Here is a 21,861-nt window from a genome sequence, read left to right on the forward strand (position 1 = left end):
GGAATAGTAAAGATATATTAGTTGGGGTTCATGAAATGGAAAGGAATAGAAAAGGAAGATGGAATAAATATCCTCAAAATACGTGCAAATACAAAACTACAGAAATCTCCTGACCTTGTCATTTTAGATTACAAAGCACTGCTTAAATCACAAGACCTAACTTTTCCTCCTTCAGAGGGAACATTGACAGGTTGAAAAATAAGGCTTCTTTCAAAGAGTCATATGTATTTTTTTCCCAAAACTCAGAAAACACAACTTTCCTGTCAACGCAATCATAACTAAGAAAGCCGTGCAAGTTTTAAATCAGTTTACCAAAAAACAGACGCCATAAAGACCATGTTTCAAGATATTTTCACATTTTAAAAAGTTTGTGAATAGGTTAACCAACTTTTAAAAAATTCCAACCAGAATAAAATGAATGTCCCAATTACAAATTGGCAACAATATTTATGGTTGGGAAATAAAAGGGTTTTGTTACTTATTTTAAATTGCTTTTTCACTTACCTGCCGAGCAGCCTAAGTTGCCTCTGCTATATTGGATGTGCTCACCAGGACAAACGTAAAGAATGGTCACCTCAACTCTGCTCTAAAGAAAAATAATAGGGTTATCATCAACTATTCCAGGACAAAACTTGTTAGGTATGAAACTTTTCAGTGTAATTTCGGAGCTGTAAAGCCTCATTTCCATTTAAAAAAAACCTTCTGAATGTTACAGGCATATTTCAAGAACTGTTGGACATTTCCATAGTCTATGACTGACTGGACCCTTGAGAAATTTAAGTTCAGACACCTAATTTAATTTACAGACAGTTAAGTATCCTCCCAGGTCTTCATTTTGTTCAAATATTTCAAATACCTTCAACCTTGCAAAATTTCTCATGAATGCTGACTCTTATGTCTCTCTCCCTCTCTATTGCACACCACACACACACATACACACACACTCAGTTATCTACAGTTTCTAGTTGGAAAGTTAAATGCAGAATTCAGAAAATGTATATTCCTAAGGTAAATCCAAAGAGGCAGAAAGCAGATTAGTGGTTGTCAGGGGCTAGGGGGAAGGGAGAATGGGGAGTGGCTGCTTAATGGTTATGGGGATTTCTTTTTAAGGTGATGAAAATGTTCTGGAACTAGATAGTGGTGAGAGTTGTGGAAAATTGTGATGTATTAAAGCCATGGAATTTTACACTTTAAAATGGTTAAAGCGGTGAATTTTATACTATGTGATTTTTACCTCAATATTTTAAAAAGAAATATATTCCTAGAAAGAAAGTGTGTCATTTTTCAGTGATAGTGTTGATTGGGTTAAATGTAGGCCCAGTGTAATGACAGAAGGTCTTAACCAAAAGGAAAGGTTATGTGGAAAGAAGAACAAGGTCATCTTGTCCATCACACTGACTGGAAACTAAAGCATGGAAATAAGTTGACTATTTACAGTTTTCTCCAGGTACAACCAGAAAATATAAATTCCATTTAATAAATGTTTTAGTCTTTCACCTGTTGCCATAGGTAGTTTCTGTTGCTGTCTAACCTAATTTTCCATGTTACAATTTAAAGTCCATTCTCTTTTATCCTATCTTTGGTGACACAGAAGACAGATTCTTAGTGTCATCATAACAATGTCTCCTTCACAATTGCTTGGATTGGCTTTCCTTAGGGTCTGTAAACAGGGATGGATGATTCAGATTTTTCTCACAGGTCTATTTCTCAGGCATTCAATCATTTTAATGGTCTCCTTGGCACCCTTTTCAATGGCAAAATTTGCTCTTAAGCCCCTCAGAGAAGAGAGCATATAGGGCCTAACCCATCTAATCAAAGCGCCCCTTATACATTCTCATATCCTCAGTCTTCTCTGACACTCCACACTGCATACAGTTTCTAAGCAGCACCTTGAAGCTGATTCTTGCTAAGCTGGTAATATGTGTATTTGCATTCTGGGATGTCAGCAAAACTTTCAGGGTTGTTTTGTATTTTATTTAGGACACAGTCCATGTGACCAGTGTTAAGAGTACATGTTTTCCAGCTCCCTCCTGACCCCAACCCTTAGTGATATGATCATTGTGTCCATGAAGTTGCTGTTCTACTCTTTTGTTTTGTTTTTATTTCAGTAAATACCACTTACATACTGCTGACTTTTTCCTTACTGAATCTCATAATATACCCAATTGTAGTATCATGTCAATTATGAGAGAAGCATAATAAAAGATAATGGTGTCTCACAGCCATAGAATCCTGATAAGATGAAATCCCTGGTCTTGGGTCTTTGAATTTGTGCTCACACAGATCACCAGTGCAATAAGGAAGACACTAATGCTATAAAGAAGTCCCTTATCATATGTCCTGGACAATGCCTACCTACCTCTCTGATGCAATTAGAAAATAATGACTAGAATGAGCTATTTCAACCTTCAAGAAAAGTTAAAAAGGCAATAAGAAGATCCTTCCCAAGAATAACCAACTGTCAGAAATGTTTCACTGCAGTATCATCTACACTGAGCCACACATATAACAAAAGACACCATATATTTGAGCACTATGCAAGTGGTAGATATTAGACAAGGTGCTAATCAGATATTATCTCATTTCATCTTCACAACACCCCTATGAAGTAATGCTATTATTGTCCCCATTGTGCACAAAAGGAGACTAAGACTAGGAGAGGTTAAATAACTTGCTCTAGGTCACTAAGTTAGAGAGGGATAAAACCAGGATTCAAGCCTAGACTTCTGTAACTGCAAAGCCTTTGCTCTTTCTACTTTGTTACTCTGCCTCTCACCATCCTAATAATCTCAGCCACAACACAGTTGATGCCATTAAGCATAAATATGGCCATTTCTCCTTGTTGGCTTCCTTAAAGATGGCAGGGATTCAAGCACCTCTAGGGTGTTGAAGCTATAGCCAAGCATAAACCTGGGGAAAGGGAGGGTGGAAGCACTACTGCCCCTCTGGCGAGAGGAGAGCTGCTTAATACCCAGAGCTGTTGGAGAACTTCAGTGAGGTGCCTGCCGACCAAGTGTTGAATAGCCTGGTCCCCCTCTCAGTGCACTGGATGGCTACAAGATGGATAAAATAACATTAAATAGGTTAACAAAAACTCAGTTTTATATTTTTAGATATGAAGAGGAGATTAGGTCAAAACAAAATATTGTAGTGGTTTTCAGGGTTACTTTAGACTGTTCACTGCTGAATTCTGTAATCAGTGTTAAAATATGTGGGAGATGGGGCTTTATAAAAATGCTTTGTTATCTCAAAAATAATCAAAAGGAATTTGCACTGTAGAGGGACATGGCAGATAGAATTATAGAAGGGGACATAATCAGTGTAGATTTTGCAAGATTAATGAAGCTATTTTTAAACCACATATAAAGTGGCATTAGACACAGATTTATTAGTAGCTATAGAACATTGGGTTTTTCTATGGTGCCAGAAGAAGTATATTTTTGAGGATGATTTTTATATTTAGAAAGTGTTCTACTGAGAAAAGTAATAAATAATATCTGCACAAGTCTTTTCAGTTCACAATGTGCTTTCATATACCTCACTTAATCCTCTAATGCCTGTAGAAAGTTTCTGATTATGGACATTATACATCAAATCAGCCCCAGAGGTCAATCTCCTATGCTCAGTTTCATGCATGTATGGGTGTATGGTGTGTGTGTGTTTGTGACAGTGTGTGTGTTTCCCCTTGAGGATGAGGGGTATTATGGGCTTGGAAGGGGGACTGGGTTGGGTTAAGGAGAATGTAAGAAGCAAATATAAAAATAAATGAAAGAGCAGGATTTGGAGAATCAAAGTTAGGATTAGGAATCAGGCAACAGGGTTCCGTCTCTGCTGATAACAGCTTTGTGTCCTTGAGCAACTAACTTACTTTACCTCTAAGGTCTGTTTCCTTATTTGTAAACTGAAATCAAATTCATCGAAACTGTCTGTGATTCAGTAACAGAAGTTAGCTTTAGTGATTTTTGTTTTCCTCTTAATACTTTTACATATTTTTCAAACTTTTATAATGAGCTGTATTACTTACATATCCAGATGATTAATTTAAACTTTCTGTAGTTTAATTCTTTTGACCATTAGAAGACTTTCTTGTATAAGTTTATGCCACCTCAATCTTTGAAAAGGGCTAACTGCAAATTTTCTTCAAGGACACTGATCCAGAAAATACTAATTAAATTATACTTTAAAAAATCTGAATTGCAATCTTGCTTTTTTAAAGATACATCAATATATCTTTCTATCATATATAAGGATATTATTTCATTTAAGAGGAAAATGGATGATAGTTTCCTATACTCAATCTTGCACTTAAATTGATTCCATTATTACACCTCTGGAAAATTCGAGGTATTCATTAAGGCAGCATATGATCCCTGTTTATTTCAGAGTACTTTATCTATCCACTGGATCCAAATATCACCAGGAAAAGTGATCTTGGCTTGAAAAAAAAAAATATCACTGGGTAAGTGATCTTAGATTGGTAACTACTTTGGTGCTTCTGCACTGAAATTAATTGTTTAGTCCATCTGTTATTTGAAATATAACAGTAGTTATTTGAAGTTTTGTTTCTCAATGACCATTGCATTCATGTATGAAAACTGATTTTCAATATATACTTTTAGACTTACAAAAATACAGAAAAAAAAATGTGTCTAGAAGTAATAGGCAAAAATATTTACATGGTCATCAGTCTCAATGAATGTGACCTTGAATTTTTAGGTTTCATTTGATTTGGGAAATCCCATTCAAGCTGACTACAGCTTCTTTAAGGATTGTCTCCTTAGGTTTACCCTATCCTCCATTAACACTGACCCTTTCTATCTCCACCCTTTCCTTCTAATAAACAGACACTGCCAATTAATGTGCTGTGGCAAGCTCAGGATTGCATTTCTTGTGGTCATGAGGTGTGTGCTTTCAGTGTAATCTACTTTGTGTCCTCCTCAGCATTAAGATGGATCCATCCTTTAAAAAAAAAAAACAATAATGCAGCCTGAGGAAGTCACATTAGAAAACATTAATGTTTTGACTAATTTAAAACTGTGAATAAAAATCACCTGGACTACAATTATCAGTTTATGAGGATGTAGGGTATCATTAAATGACTTTATTTGTTTATTCTTAATACCAATTACTGGTAGAAATGCCTGCTTTGTTTTTCCTTTTCATGTGCAATCTACTGCCCTTTAAGGTAAATGTAGACTGATATAGAATGATGATTGATTATATGTTAACCTTTCACAGATTGGGCCATCTAATCTAAAGTTCAACACTAAGAGTAAAATGGTTTAGGAAAGGTTCATATTTATGTCACAAGAGTCTCTTCTGTACTATTAAAAGAAAAGTCTCATTTTACAAGCAGTTGACCAGCTCAAACAATCATAGCAAATTAAACCTACCTTTTGTAAGCTTTTACCGAACTTCTGATTAGATATTTAGGAAATAATCCCTTACTAAAAGCTCACAGTTCACGTTAAATTGCTATCATTCTATCTTTATTTGATTGTGTTTATATGACCCAGGGAAAATCTGGCACAATTTCTCTTTTCAAACTGTTCACATTTGTTAAAGTTCAAGTATATGACAACTCTTTATGATCTCTCTGGTTCACATATTTCAGAGACTGATTCATCAATGTCATTTCTCCTAAACAGCCTTGCAAACCATAAGAGTATATAAAGGCAACTTGGTACAAATGTTCTGAAAGTGGCCTAACTGTGTCTTTTGGTCAAATTAACTAGCTGTTGTCTTCATACAGAAGCAAAATCAAAATGGTTAACTGTTTTAGTTTCCACATTGCTAAAGCAAGTACCATGCAAAGGGTTGGCTTAAACAATGGGAATTTATTGGTTCGTGGTTTTGAGACTATGGGAAGTCCAAATCAGGCATCATCAGGCAATGCTTTCCTCCAGAAGACTGGTATTCTTGGGTTGGCTGTGGGCATCCTTGATCCTTGGCTCCTCCATCATATGCAATGCACTTGATGGCCTCTCCTGGTCTCTCCCTTCTCTTCTGGTTTCCGTTGCCTTTCAGCTCCTGGATGCTTTCTTGTGGCTTTTATCTGTCTGTGAGCTTCTCTATAAGTCTGCAGTAATAGAATTAAGATCCATCCTGAGCCACACCTTATCTGAAGTAACCTTATCAAAAGGTCCTATTTACAAGGGTTCACACCCACAGGAATGGATTAAGTTTAAGAACGTGTTTTTCTGGGGTACATAGCTCCAAACCACCACCCTAACACTTCCAGTTCTGCTCCAAACATGTCTGTTGAAGGACAATTTAGATATACAACTAAACTAAACCTAAAAGTCCAGCTATAGATATAAACTGTCAGCTCAACCAGCAAGGGAGTGGTCAATCATTTCTGGGGTAGGATTAGAAGGACTACTGGTCAAAATCTCTCTCTGATAATGTCCTTTATATGTTTCTCCATGTTAGCTCTGGGTGTAAATATTGTTTAAATTGTCCCTGCACAACTCTATCACCCCCTCAAGGGAAAATAAACTTCTCTACTGAAATCTATTTGTTTTGAAATTCAAAGAGGGACAGATCTTTCTAATATGTAATCTAGACTCCGAACTTAAATTTTATTTGCTGGCTCTGCTGTTAAGAAGTTAGACAATCAGTAATGAGGTTACCTAAGTCTCTGAACCTCTGTTTCCTTTTCATAAAATGGAGATAATAATGTTTCTTTGCATAGTTAATGTAGGACTTAATTGAGATGCTGCAAATATAGAGTCTGGAACATGGTGAGTTCCCCCATGTTAATTACTTCATCATCAGAATTTAGTGATGGACCCCTTGGAAACCTATCAGACAGCTACCTATTCACTGATATCTGGTTTCCTGAATCTGTGTTATGCTTTTTTATTATCTAAACCCATTTTCACCACTTTTCTGGAAAAGTATTCTATTTGTTTACATTCACTATTTCTTATTTGTCTTAAAATTTCATTTTTATGCAAACTAAGGTGTATAGTTCACAGTAACATTGGAATATTCTTCCATTAATTGTAACAAAGGCACTGCACCAAAGTCAAATATCAATAATAGGAGAATATGGGGAAGGGGTATGAGATTCCCTTTATTATTGGAAGAAATGGGAATGTTCTCATATTGATTGTGGCAGTGAATGCATAACTATGTGATTTACAAGGAGCCATTGATTGTACTCTTAGGATGGATTGTATGGTGTGTGAATAAAACTGTTGTTTAAAAAATTTTCATTTTTCAAACTTTCAGGGAAAAAAAACTATTTAGAGTGCCCAATGGTTATTAAGTTCATGCTCTCTTAATCACCATCTTTTATAACTTCATTCACTTCAATCATTCCTCTTTTAAATCTTCACATTTACAAATTAAAGTCCTAATTTAAAGTTCATTAATCTTTGAAAAATAGTGGGCCAATCTTCTCTCTGATCTGTTGAGGTAATGGTACTGACTGGCCAAACCACTGGTTTATTTCACAAGTAGGTATACAGTCCTATGTTTTATCTTTTAATTTTTATTCTAGTAGCATATATATGACCTAAAATTTCCCCACATCATTCACATTTTTAAGTCAGTGCTAATAATGACACTCACAATGTTGTTCTACAATCACCACCTTCCATTTCCAAACTTTACAATCAACGCCAATAGAAATTCTGTACAAATTAAGCATTAACTCCCCATTTCTTCCGCTAACCCAGCCCCTAGTAACCTATACTCTAGATTCTGACTATATGAGTTTGCTTTTTTAATTATTTCATATCAGCGAGATCATACAATATTTGTCCTTTTGTGTCTGGCTTATTTCACACAACATGACGGCTTCAAGGTTCATCCATGTTGTCACATGTATAAGAACTTCATTCCTTTTTATGGCTGAATGATATTCCATCATATGTATATATCACAATTTGTTTATCCATTCATCAGTTGATGGACACTTGGATTGCTTCCATCTTTCGGCAGTTGTGAATAATGCCAATATGAACATCAGTGTGCAAATATATGTTCGAGTATCTGCTTTCAATTCTTTTGGGTATATACCTAGAAGTGGGATTGTGAGTCATATGGTAATTCTATACTTAGCTTTCTGAGGAACTGCCAAACTGAAAGGTCATTAACTGTCATATGCTATAAAAGGCAGCCACTAAAAATATCATAATAAAGTTATTCATGGGTGAGTTTCCCACATTTTTAAATGTGCCAGGCAAAAACAAGGTGATCATATAACAAGTCATCATCATCAATAACTTGTTTTACTACTCTAGTAAATATTAAGGATATTTAGGTATGAAAGTGAAGTTTACAGGATGCAAGATTTTCCTGGTAAGACTGGAACAATTCCACAGAATGCAGGATGGGCGGCACCCTTATGGTTTCCTAGTTAGTAAATTATATAAAATCTAAAAAGTTTATTTTTTTTTCTCTTTTACCTCACTCTTTTTTAAGAACTTATTTTCCACACTGCAATTGATTGGGTGTTAGGTCCTTGTAATCTATATGAAAGAATATTACTCCTAGGTCTGTGTTTACAAAATGAAGTCTGTTTTGATCAACTTATCAACTTAGTGTTAAAATCTCTGGCTGGCAGAGGGTTTGTTGGTTGGTTACTTGGTTCATTTGTTTATTTTTGGTTGGTGATTTTTTTATCTTTATATTTTTTTAGGTAAGACACAAACTCAAAGGACAGTTCCCATTGTTCACTGAGTGTTTAGAAATGGTATCTGATCATGGTAATTAATCATAATAAAGTTTATTTCATTAAAAAGAAATAACATTTGATTTCTTCCAAGCATTGATGTTTTTCAGGATCAAACACAAGCAAAGTGATTGTAACTGTTAAACCAAACCGCTCTTCTCATTTTTACCACTCTCCTTACAGGCAATACATTATAATAAAAGTTCATAGGAAACAAATTAAATTTTAGTCATCAGTTATGTATGCTTAATATTAATGTCATGTTGCAGAAAAAGCATTATGTGACATTGATATTAATTATACATAAGTAATAAAGAAAAATATTACAATCAATAATTCAAATAAATTCCAACAGATAACTCTATGCTGAACCTTCTCATATGCAAAAACAACATTAAAGTCCCTATATCCAATAGATTAAAAATGGCATGATTTATCTTCAATAATAAAAGAAAAATGGAGGTGGTTGAAGAGTAATGAGTTATGGAATTTTCTTTCTCTCTACATAGAATCAGTAAGGGCAGACTTCACAAAGTTTTCTTTCTACTCTATTTGGATATAATATAGAACAATGTGTGGTGATTTGGCAGATGACCAGAAGCTCCAAAGCAAGATTCTGAGATCTAGGGCAAAAGCCAAGAAATATCCAAGACTCAGGTCTTGGTAAGGCTCTCCAGTGAGACTAAACCCTCCTTGGAAGGAGGATGGTCCCCAAAGGGGAGGGAGTGGGGGAAAGTGAGACAGAGAGAAAGAAAAAGCTATTTCTGGGGAGGCCTGACGGGTGGCTGCTACCTGACAGGTGGTTCCTGGAAGGTAACAATATCAGATGTGAGGATAGTTTGCCTTTGTCACACTGGTTTGAAGTATCCCTTGAAGCCATCCAATTACTTTCCTTCTGTTTAATTTTCACCAAGTAATCTGGTATTTATTAATTTAGTATCACAAATTACATGTTGCTAGATAAAGGTTATATTCTTTTCCCTAGAAAGTAATATACCTTTATGCAAATTAAAACAATGGCATAAATAAGTATCCTTTGAGTGTATCAAATATGATCTAGTTATAATAATAACAAAAATAGCTAATACTTAAGAAATACTTGTCATGTGCCTGACACTCTTCTAAGTACTTTACATTTATTAATTCATTTAATTTTCACAATAAACCGCATGAAGTAAGCATGATTATTATGCCCATTTCATAGACAAGGAAACTGAAGCTTAGACCCTTGGGGGAGCTTTTTACCTAGTTTCTAGACCTCAAGGCTAAAAAACTAAACCCTTCACCTGTAATAACCCCTAATATACGTATTCTATCTTCTCATACCTGGCTTGAAAGAAACAGCTTCACCAATCAAATTACCATAAAAGGTGATGCCTCCACTATCTCAGCAACTGTCTAGGCAGCTCAATGTAAAACTCTCTTGAGAATTAAGATAGCAATAAAGAATGGCAAACAAAATCCATTAAATATTATCATGTCTACTATATACACAATAGTGGGTTGGTGATTCTCCAAGTTGCCATCTACCCAGCAACCACAAGGAATATAGATAGTATAAGATAGCTTTAATATTTAGGGTGTACATATTATGTTACAATATTGTGTTCACACTCTTACATTACTGTTTTATAAGTATCACTGCATTACTAAGATGTCAGTTTCATAAGGGGTAAAGTTCTTTTTCAAGTAAGCACTAGATACTCAGATTGCAAGTAAAGCTTTATCCAATAGTTTTAAGAAAGCCACTATAATTCTTCAAAGTGTATGATCAAAAGGTAAATTTTAAGTGCCTGCCTCTTTCTGATAACTCTCTAGACCTTTAATAGATGTGCTGAAAACAAACACCAATGAAGTGTGGTCATAGAACAGTTCCTCATGATTAACTTTTATCTTTGACCAAGAAGACTTATTTAGGTTTTGTTAATCTGGTCAGAATAAGATCTTTTTAAGAGCTAGGACTATGGCTCTAATTGGGCCTCAAGTATTCTGTTATATTATAAATAACTATCAATGTTAACAAAATAAACATATTTTAATCAAAATAGAGGGCAAAGAAACAGGAGGTAAACAGAGGAAAACTGTGAGGCATCGTTTACCAATCTCGGTATAAAAAGTAGAGAATTTTTATTCCCCCCTTAAACTTTTATTTTTTCTTAAAATGTAATTTTATAGTGATATGTCACACATTGCTCGATCAATCCAAAGTATGCAAACAATGCTTCAGAGTATCATCACATAGTTGTGCATTCACTATCATGATCATTTTTAGAATATCTGAATTACTTCAGAAAAAGAAATAAAAATAAAAAGTAAACCCCAAATTTCCCATACCCCTTACCTCCCCCTCTTATTGACCACTTGCATTGCACTCTACCCAAGTTTAAGACATACAATAAAGGTAGGTTAAACAAGACAGTGTAGTATTGTCAGAGGTAGATATATAGATCAGTGGAACAGAACAAAACCTCCAGAAGTAGATCCATACAAACACAGGCACTGACTTTTTCCCTATATAGTTATACAATCATTATCAAAGATCAGGGCTATTAGATTACAGTTCAACAATTTCCTTTATTTCCTTCTAGATATTCTAATACACAATAAACTAAAAAGAAATATCTATATAGTGATCAATAGTGATAGCCATTTGTTAAATTATAATTTCCTGGTTGCATCTCCCTCTCATTTGATCATTCTCTCAATTTTCAGGAACATCTGAGTGATGAACATTTTAACTTCTTCATGCTGGAAAGGGTGTTGACTTTAAGGGGTAGAGGAATGAAACTGGTTGACGTTCTTGGAAAGACAGTGTTTTAGCTAGAGAAAGAAACTCTGAGTTCCAAAGTAGAGTGACAGCATACTCAATTTTAAAAATTGGCTACATTTTCTTCTCCAATCTATGTATTTTGGTTCTGGTGAACACTGGAGAGAATTTCCACCAGGAAATACAGAGCTCCTTTTTTATCAACTGATTTTTTTTTTTTTAATTCAGTTTCATTGAGATATATTCACATACCATACAATCATCCATGGTATACAGTCAGCTGTTCACAGTACGATCACATAGTTATGCATTCATCGTCACAATCTATCTCTGAACATTTTCCTTACATCAGAAAGAATCAGAATAAGAATAAAAAATAAAAGGAAAAAAAGAACACCTAAACCATCCCCGCCATCCCACCCTATATGTCATTTAGTTTTTATCCCCATTTTTCTACTCATCCATCCATACACTAGATAAAAGGAGTGTGATCCACAAGTTTTTCACAATCACACTGTCACCCCTTGTAATCTACATTATTATATAATCGTCTTCAGGAGTCCAGACTACTGGGTTGGAGTTTGGTAGTTTCAGGTATTTACTTCTAGCTATTCCAATACATTAAAACCTAAGAGGTGTTATCTGTATAGTGCATAAGAATGTCCACCAGAGTGACCTCTCGACTCCATTTGAAATCTCTCAGCCACTTAAACTATTTCATCTCATTTTGCATCCCCCTTTTGGTCAAGAAGATATTCTCAATCCCAAGATGCCGGGTCCAGATTCATCCCCAGGAGTCATATCCTGCATTGCCAGGGAGATTTACACCCCTGGGAGTCGCCCCCATAAACTTTGAAACGACTGATGAGGTTAGGAGAAGAGGAAAGAGGAGCTGTTGCTGACTGTGAGCTGGGGTGGGGGGTGGAGTGAAAGAGGGCTGGGGGCTGCTTTGCAAGGTTCTAAGCAGAGTCGGGAGATATTTATGCAGTTCCTACTAGCAGGCACTGTCTAGGGTGTGTGGAAATAGAGGAGTGAACAAACAAACAAGACCCCTGCCCCCATGCAGCTTATGTCCACCATGACAACAAACTCACAGTTTGGAAATTAGTCCCACACACTGCCAGAGAGGAAAATGTGTTGAGGGGTAGGTAGAGAACTTAACATCTCTGCACCAGGCTCTGGACTCAACCTTGGCCTTCTTGGGAGCAATACGGCCTTGTGGGTCCAACGGACAACACTTTGGAGCTACCAAAAAATCCTGATCTCCTTCCTGCTTTGGATCCTAAATAGAAAAGACGAAGATAAGGACTATGTCTTAGTTTGCTAGGACTGCAGTAACAAAGTACCATAAGCTGGGTGACTTAAAACAACAGAAATTTATGGTCTCACAGTTCTGGAGGCTGGAAGTCTGCAATCAAGTTGTAATCCAGGCCATGCTTCCTTTAAACTCCACAGGGAAGCATCTTTTCCTTGCCTTTTCTAACTTCTGGCAGTGGCTTGCCGGCAGTCCATGATGTTCTCTGCTTCATTCGTTACATGGCGTTCTCCCCTCTGTCTCTGTCTGTCCAAATTTCCTTTTCTTATAAGGACACCAGTCATATTGGATCAAGGGCCCAACCTACTCCAGTCTGACCTCATTTTAACTTGCCTTATTCCATCTATAACAATCCTATTTCCAAATAAGGTCACATTCTTAGATATTGGGGATTAGAATTTCAACATATCTTTTGGAGGCATAATTCAATCCATAATTGTTATTTTTGTATACTACTGATTATTAGCTATGTTTCGGTTTGCTAAAGCTGCCAGAATTCAGTATACCAGAAATGGGTTGGCTTTTTCAATGGGGAATTATTAGGTCTCAAATTTATAGTTATAAAGCTATAAAAATGTCCAGATTAAGGCATCAAGAAGTAGATACCATCTCTGAGGAAAGGCTGATGGCATCAGGGTTCCACTGTCACATGAGAAGTCACATGATGACATCTACTGGTTCTTCTCCTGGGTTCTGGTTTCAAAATGGCTTTCTCCTGGGGCATTTTCTTTCTTAGCATCTCTTGGCTCTCTCAGTTTCATCTGTCTTTTACCTCTCATAGAGGACTCCACAAGAGGGTTAAGACCCACCTTGAATGGGCTGGGTTACATCTCTATGGAAACACCATAATCAAAAGGTCCCACCCAACAACAGATCTGTCCCCACAAGATTGGATTAAAAGTTCTTGGCTTTTCTAGGGTACAAAACAGATTCAGACCAGCATAAGCTATCATAGAAATACTTAGAATCTTCAAACAGGGTGTTTGAGCACACAGAAGGCATTCAATAAACTGTTTTAGAATGAGTGAATGATAATTTTTTTAAAGCTGTCAAAAACCAGCTTTATAATTTAGTATTTATTTATGACATGAAATTTCTGACATTATATAAAAGTGTTTGGCTTATTTTCCCCCTTAAATAGAGGGAACATACCTGGATATTTCCTGTACAAGAAAATGCTCAGAGTATTTAAGGTAAGATGTTTTACCTATTTTAGGTAATCACTCCAGTTTCTTACATCAATGAGAAGTTTTTTATAAACAAACAAACAAAAAACATGAACCCACAAGAGGCAGTTCACCTGAGTGGCACCATATTACCACAGATTCCAGGGAAGGCTGGCTAACACTCACCTTGAAAATGAATGATGCTAAGGACACAAGAGTGAACAAGGAGAATTATTCTCCTTTCTATAATAAGAAGATACATACCCTGAGAACAAAATTAAAGGGGAAGAATTTCGTTTGCTTACTGAAAACAAAGGAAAACTGTCCAGTGGATTTACCTTCTAAATGGAATAACTGAACTATGTCTAGACAGACACCTGACAGAGAAAGGTTTGTTGACTGGCTAGATAATTTCATTGGAAGAAATTCAGTCCATGTAATAGAAACATAATTGCACAATTCTCAAAATGTCAAACATGAAGAACATCCAAATAAAGCATCAGTTTTTGTTTTTGTTTTTGTTTTAAGAGATATATTCAGATACCATAAAATCATCCATGGTGTACAATCAACTGTTCACAGTGCCATAATATAGTTGTGCATTCATCATCTCAATCTATTTTTGAACATTTTCCTTACACCAGAAAGAATCAGAATCAGAATAAAAAATAAAAATAAAAAGAACACCCAAATCACCACCACCCGCCATCCTACCCTATTTTTTATTTAGGTTTTGTCCCCATTTTTCTACTCATCCATTCATACACTGGATAAAGGGAGTGCAATCCACAAGGTTTTCACAATCACACTGTCACCCCTTAAAGCTACATTGTTTTACAATCATCTTCAAAAGTCAAGGCTACTGGGTTGGAGTTTGGTAGTTTCAGGTATTTACTTCTAGCTACTCCTATATTAAAACCTAAAAAGTGTTATCTATATAGTGCATAAGAATGTCCACCAGAGTGACCTCTCGACCCCACCTGAAATCTCTTAGCCACTGAAGCTTTATTTTGTTTCATTTCGCATCCCACTTTTGGTCAAGAAGATGTTCTCAATCCCACAATGCCGGGTCCAGATTCATCCTGGGAGTCATATCCTACATTGTCAGGGAGATTTACACCCCTGGGAGTCAGGTCCCACTTAGCAGGAGGGCAGCAAGATCACCTGCCAAGGTGACTTAGCTAGAGAGAGAGGGCCACATCTGAGTTACAAAGAGGCACTCAGCAGGAGACTCAGGCACAATTATAAGCAGGTTTAGCCTCTCCTTGCAGCAACCATATAGCATCAGTTTTTGATTAGCTAAAGTAGACTATGCATAACTGCAAACTGTTTCTAATCAGCATAAATTTTTTCTCTGCACATCCTCATGATACTATATTCCTTGTTTAACGTCTCTGTCAGTAGTCTAGCAAAAACTGAAGGAAAGGGTCTCAACTACCTCCACTTAGAGTAAAATTTTAATCCGCTTCTCAGCATGCATGGAAGAAGGAAACCAATAGCAAGTCATCTAGATAGGAGGAGTAGAGGAAGTCATCTCTGTTTATGCTGATGTTTTTTAGATCAAGTAAAGATGCTGGTCATCCCCAACATGGGGTAGAGAGCAAGGAGGAAGTGACCAGAAGTCCAGGACATGGAAAATGGGCAGCTCTTATGTATTTTATGAGTCTGAGCTTCATAGTAAAGCTTCCTTATTCCCTCTGAATTAAATGATACACCTACATTAAAATATATGCCCAAAACACATTCCAGAGACATGCAAATGTATAATTATCTTTTAATTATCCTTGCATACAAGGAACCGTGGTAAAGATAACCCAAAATATCTTTTTAAAAATCATTTTAGTTGGCCTATGGACATTATATGATAACAAAAGTTGATGAGCAATAAGGATTACTGCTTTGGGATTGTTGTTGGTTTTCTCATTCTTCCAAGCAGTTTATGCCTAGTGTTGATGTAAAATGAAGAGATATAATGCATCCCTAGTAATAAGCTAAGGTCTGAGGTATAGGAAAGATGAGAAGTATCCATTTCTAGGATCTCTTCTATTCTAACATTTATGGACCTGTTTCTGGAAGACAAAGGAAGCCAACAGGAGGATTATTGAGTTACTAATCTCACCGAAAGGGGAAGAGGAGTTTTCTAAGAACCTTTGATCTTCAAAGTCAGAAATAAACATAAAATAAATTTATGAGAGGAAGTCAACCTGGGGAGCCTACCACGTGGAAAGAACCAATTGGCTTAGAACAACTGGCTCAAGAGCAGAGAAACATTCACTATTTCAATTAAAAGATGAAAGAAAATTTAAAATAAAGGTGATAGAACAGTTGATTTAATAATTTAATATTTGAAAAATTCTAAAAGGGAATTTCTACATAGTCACATAAAAAAAGTCATGCTACCACTCAAATACCCACACACACTTATAGTTTTAGTGTGTGATACATAAATCAACCGAAGCAAGTCTAGTTCTAAGACGTATTTATCCAGTATAATTAGTGACAAGGTTCCAGGCTAGAACCAAGGGAAACCCTGCTGTCCCTTCCAGAATAACCATATTGTCGGCTGTAGTATAATTAGGTGAGCACAGAAAGGCTGTGAACTACCTGAAGGCAGAAACTAGGTTTTATTCATCTTTGGAAGCCCAGCACCTAGTACAGTGCTTAGGACAGAGTCAGTACTAAATGTTGATTAATTAATAAATGTGCATCTTATGGGCGTACAACTCTAGGTAGCTATCTGGACTGTGAATAATTCACAGACTGAAAGTCAAATTATATTGGTAACTTGTTCTTTGAACTTTTATGAGTCAATTCCTCTCTGATTGGTCATCTAAGGAAGAGGCTGCCTCACATGGCCTATTGGAATGTTTAATGCACCTACTATGCATTGAAGTCCCCATAAAAAAGTGACAAATTACTATTATTATTAACTAAAGACACCATTCTTTATGTTTACCAAGGTGCCTTTCATCCAAATACTTGAAAACACTTCCAGTCATGGCAAATTACTCCTAATACTTTTCTAAAACCTGAACTAAAAATAAATGTATTTCTAGCTTGCATTTGTAATTATTATTTTTATCCAAGCCCAGATGGCTTCACTGTAATTGTAACTTTTATACCTGGTTGCTTACCTTTACCCGAATTAATGAAATATTTACATTGAAAGGGCTATTAAGTAAAAAGGGATGATACTGTAGATCCTTTGACTCACAGTAAATTCAAGGCCAGTATGACTTTAACTCTGTTCATTGTTTTCAGACTCAGACAAATCTGAAGAAATCTTTTGCCATTATCCAGAGACTCACTGTCTATAGACCATTATAGCCCTTGGGTACAAAGGTCAGTTCTAGGGCTTAGGTGGCCCAGAACCACCAGAGAATATCCATACTCAGTGAAAGAAACCCATGTCCTCAGTAATCCCTGAAACCCACTCTGTTCTTCTAGCACCTAAGTATCCGGCATTGGGGGTAGGGAGGTAGCAGCTACCAAATGGGTCACACTCAAAGGCCCCCTCCACTGCTGCTCCTCAAATCCAGGCCAGCCTTCAGTCCTGGAACTTCAGCCCTTTCCAGGCATCCCTCTGAGGGTCACATGTTACTATAGCACTTTGAGGTCAAGTTCACAATTGGTGCAAAACCCACCTGTCTTCACTGCTGAAAAGAAGGACAATGCTAAGAAAAACCTAAAGAAGGCAACAGCCAATAATAGAGTCAAGAAATGGTTGTGTCTGACAAGTCCCTTTACATAAAGGTGTGTTTGTATTGCTTTTCCAGTTCTGTATTTAACATAAAGCAATAATCATTGTGAAACCTGTAACACATTTAAAACTTATAACAGAGGTCTTTTGTTGGAAAAGATGAAAGGGACATTTGTTGGAAATTCACAAAGGACTAAATACATATTTTTATTTCATAACAACTGTAAAAAAAAATAGAAAATTGTGTGATTGACAAGAATAAAAACTTCTGTGTATGTGTTTTTTTCTATACATCTGAACTGATAAATTCTCCCCCAAATATAATTTCAAAAGACAGACCATTTGAATTAAATCTCCCACATATATATTTTGTTATGTTGCTTATTATGTATTGATTAAAATGCACTTTGATGAACTGAAATATTTTTATTTTGTTACACATACATATATTTAGAAAGCAGAGAAATGGATGCTTGATCCCCTATAATGAATGCTTCTTTTTCTCTGGCTTTCCAAAGAATGGAAACATAAAGGATAAAATCTGGCAAGATCAAAAGCAAACATGTGCTCTCTTTATCAAAATCCCCTACAGATACCACATTTATAGTGTGAATTTTCATGTATGCCTTTCTTGTGATTTTGTGGAACATTTCCAAAACCATTTTTGTCTTAGGGTATTCAATTAATAGTGATTAAACATATTTAATAAATGTGATATGAATTATGCCTAAACTTTGATGAACTGATGCCAAATAAGTTAACAAAAATGAAAATGTTTTTGAAAAGTACACAGCTCTTATACAAACATAATTTATTTCAATACATAATAGTGGTGACATCCATAGATAGGAGATAATATCAGCACTGCAGAGATTACAAGGATGACTAAAACGCAGATTATAATCTGTGATAGTTTTTCTTGCTTTACAGCCTCCTCTACTAGAAAAGCAAAAAAAGCTGAAGACTCACTTTCCCAAATCCCCTTACAGCTAGAGGTGGCCGTGTGACAAAGTTCTAGTCAATGAGCTGTAAGAAGTCTGCTGGAAGTGTTTGGAAAATTGTTGCTTTTCTGATATAAGAAACAGATGTGGCAGGCACCTGCCCCTTCTCCCTTCTTCCTGCTCTGAATGCTGCAGTGACACGGGAGCTGCCATCTTGTCACCACGTGGGAAAGAACAAGAGAGACCTGGAGATGCCGGTCCTGACACCGCTGAGTTGCTGATGTGCAGGTGCCTCCCCCAGCCTTTGTAGTATGTATGAAAAATAAACTCCTGTGTGTTTAATCCACTGTCAAAGTCTACGTTGCTTAAAAATTGAAAAACATTTGCAACCGATAAAGGATTAATAAAGGTATTTTTAAGTATACAAATAACCAACAGAAGTACAATGAAGGAAATTACATGAAGTAGGAAGAATTAGGAAGGCCTGAGGAAGGCTTGGTATGTGCAATGGGCATGGAAGTCTGAGCTGAAGAAGCAAGGGAGAATTTCAGGAAAAGATTATGCTATGAGCAAAAGCTGTGAGTCAAATGTAAAAATTATTGTTGTTCTTATTGTGTCATCTGTCCACATTTTACTTATATTTTTGTTTAAGCCTAAGATTTAATTTATACATCAAATGCTACCAAATATTAATATATTCTCTGTAATAATTGATTTGTTTTTTCATTTTGTGGCCAAAACTCCCCCCAAAAGTATAATTAATGAAATATTTTGCAATTTTCAACTCCACATGAAATAATATTTTAAATTCTGGGTCATTTATTTTTGTTTAAGTTTATTCTGTTTTTCTTTTTTTTTTCTGTATTTTTTTAAACAATAGAAACAAAAACAAAAACATTTCAATCTCATTTAATCATGATAAATTATTGTTTATTAAAAAATGAAGGTATCAGTAGCCAATGATTCATTGTACCCTTCACAAAACTGATCATTATAATATATTATAATCATTATAATACATATATAAATATTCTAAAATAAATACAATAACGAGCTGCTTGCTTCTGCATAGCTATGGGCATCATAATTACAGGACTGTGCAGGATTAAGGTTAGTAGGTTAGCCCTACTAACCAGCCCAGGACAAAGCTCCTGATTAAAAAACAAAACTGAATAGTAACAAAATCCTATCCAAGCAAAATGGAATGCATTTTAACTAACTGTTTATTAGATTCAAATACTTTTTCTCAGTATGAACAAGTCCATTAAAAATTGCTAATGAAAAAAGAAATCTCCTTGTAAAAATGACAGTTCTCCAAGGATAAGAATGGCCAATTTAGTTATTACCTTGGAGTGTAAGAACATGGAATAATTAGTGTTAGAAGGAAGTATTTATTTCTATTCTCTGACACAATCTCCAAATAGATAATTTCGGAATTTCCCCCATTTATACATTGTCAGGTTTCTGAAGGTAAGCTTAATTCTGAGATGTTTTGCAATCAGGCATCAAAACAAAAAAAAACATCTGCTATTGTCTCAGTTTTCCCAAGAAAATTAAATTGTTTTAATAAGTTATTTTAGTATGGGATAAAGTACTAAGATGAGTTAGACAAGAATAATAAGCTGATACATAATGACCTCTAACATAATGAGGTAATTTTAATATTCTGAGTAGTTCAAAACAAAGATGACAGATTAAACCTGTAAACATAAATTCCACGTGCAGAATAAAGCTTCAAAGTGATACATGAAATTATATTTAATAAATAAAGTACTTATGTCTCTAAAAGGGTACTTGCTGGAAAGATGCCTAATTTTAGTGTTATTTAATGGGAATCCAAAATTATCAAAAATAAATGAAAGAAGAAAATAGTTATGCATTTGATTTTGTCATTTAAATTAATATTTACGTTAAATACTGAACTCAGACTTCTGCTATATATTTGTATATGTATAGACTGGTTCTACTGTTTCTTTGTATCTTCAGGAATCTGGTCTATTTATGGCTAAAACACATTAGTTTGGGGTTCTGCAGGTACTCATGACTTGAGTATAGTATCCTAAAGTAGGTAAATAACTTATTTTACTTTTAAAAGTTCTTTGAGCTTCTGATAATTATCTGTATTAGCTTGTGTCAGCAAACATTGCACAATCTGAAGGTGAGACAGTCCCTTGCATACACATTATTCTCAAACCTTCCCCACTCCCAAACTTAACTATCTCCATAGACACAACATTTTTAATAAAATAAGAAATCATAGCTTGTTTCTTTCAAGATTTGTTGGAAAACAAAAAGCAAATGGTCCATGTTCTGGAGTAAAGCTGGCAAACCTCTTGACAATGGCAGGGAGAGTTTTTTCTTCTCCCACTGAGAGAAGCAATGTCTCTTCTGTCCAGCCCTGGCTGAAAGGGATGAAGGAGGTCAGGCAGAGCCAGTCAAGAATGGGATCCAAAATGTATGTGTATATGCATGCACGCACACCACCTTCTCCCTTCTGGTGACAGCTAGTGGCCGTCTGGTTTTAGTAATTTGTTCCGTGAAATAAACTGACTGCAGCACAAACGAGGGAGAACCTACTAAATTAACGACTTCAACTTCAATACCTAAAGAGTTTAGCCAAACATTTCTAAGTTTTTCCTACTCAATTGTAATCATTACTTTTCTGTTTGATTCTCTCAATTCAATAGATTGTTGTAATAAAGTAATAAGCAGACATGCTGTGCTAATCTTTCACACACTATCACCTTTTAACTGTGCAAGCTTTTATCCATTATAGAAGAGAACATTTATAAATACGTATTTTAAAAAATGAATTCTTAAAATCCAGTTGAATCATAATCAAGTTCCTTAAGCTCTTTGTAGTTACACAAAATCTCTTTATTGTTGCCAATAATCCATTTTATTTAATGTCTTGACTTTCTTTTTTAACATGGACAGTTTTTTTTAATGTAATTTTATTGAGATATATTCACACACCATACAAACCATCCAAGGTATACAATCACTGGCTCACAGTATCAGCACATAGTTGCGCATACATCCCTATGCCCAATTTTAGAACATTTTCATTACACCAGAAATGAAATAAAAATAAAAAAGAAAACCCAAATCATTCCATACCCCTTATGCTCCCCTATTATTGACCCACAGTATTGGTGTAGTACATGTGTTACTGCTGACGAAAGAGTTTTAAAATATTACTATTAACTATAGTCCATAGTTTGCAATAGGTACATTTTCCCCCGTATACCCCCCTCTTATTAACTCCTTGTAATAGTGTCATACATTT

General features: G+C 35.5%; 1 pseudogene; it reads right to left on the bottom strand.

The window, feature by feature from the left end:
• The window catches only part of LOC119543779, a 46,273-nt pseudogene that overhangs the window by 1,555 nt on the left and 22,857 nt on the right, over nucleotides 1-21,861 (bottom strand).

This window comes from Choloepus didactylus, chromosome 9 (genome assembly GCF_015220235.1).
Source record: "Choloepus didactylus isolate mChoDid1 chromosome 9, mChoDid1.pri, whole genome shotgun sequence".
Classification (NCBI taxonomy): domain Eukaryota; kingdom Metazoa; phylum Chordata; class Mammalia; order Pilosa; family Megalonychidae; genus Choloepus; species Choloepus didactylus.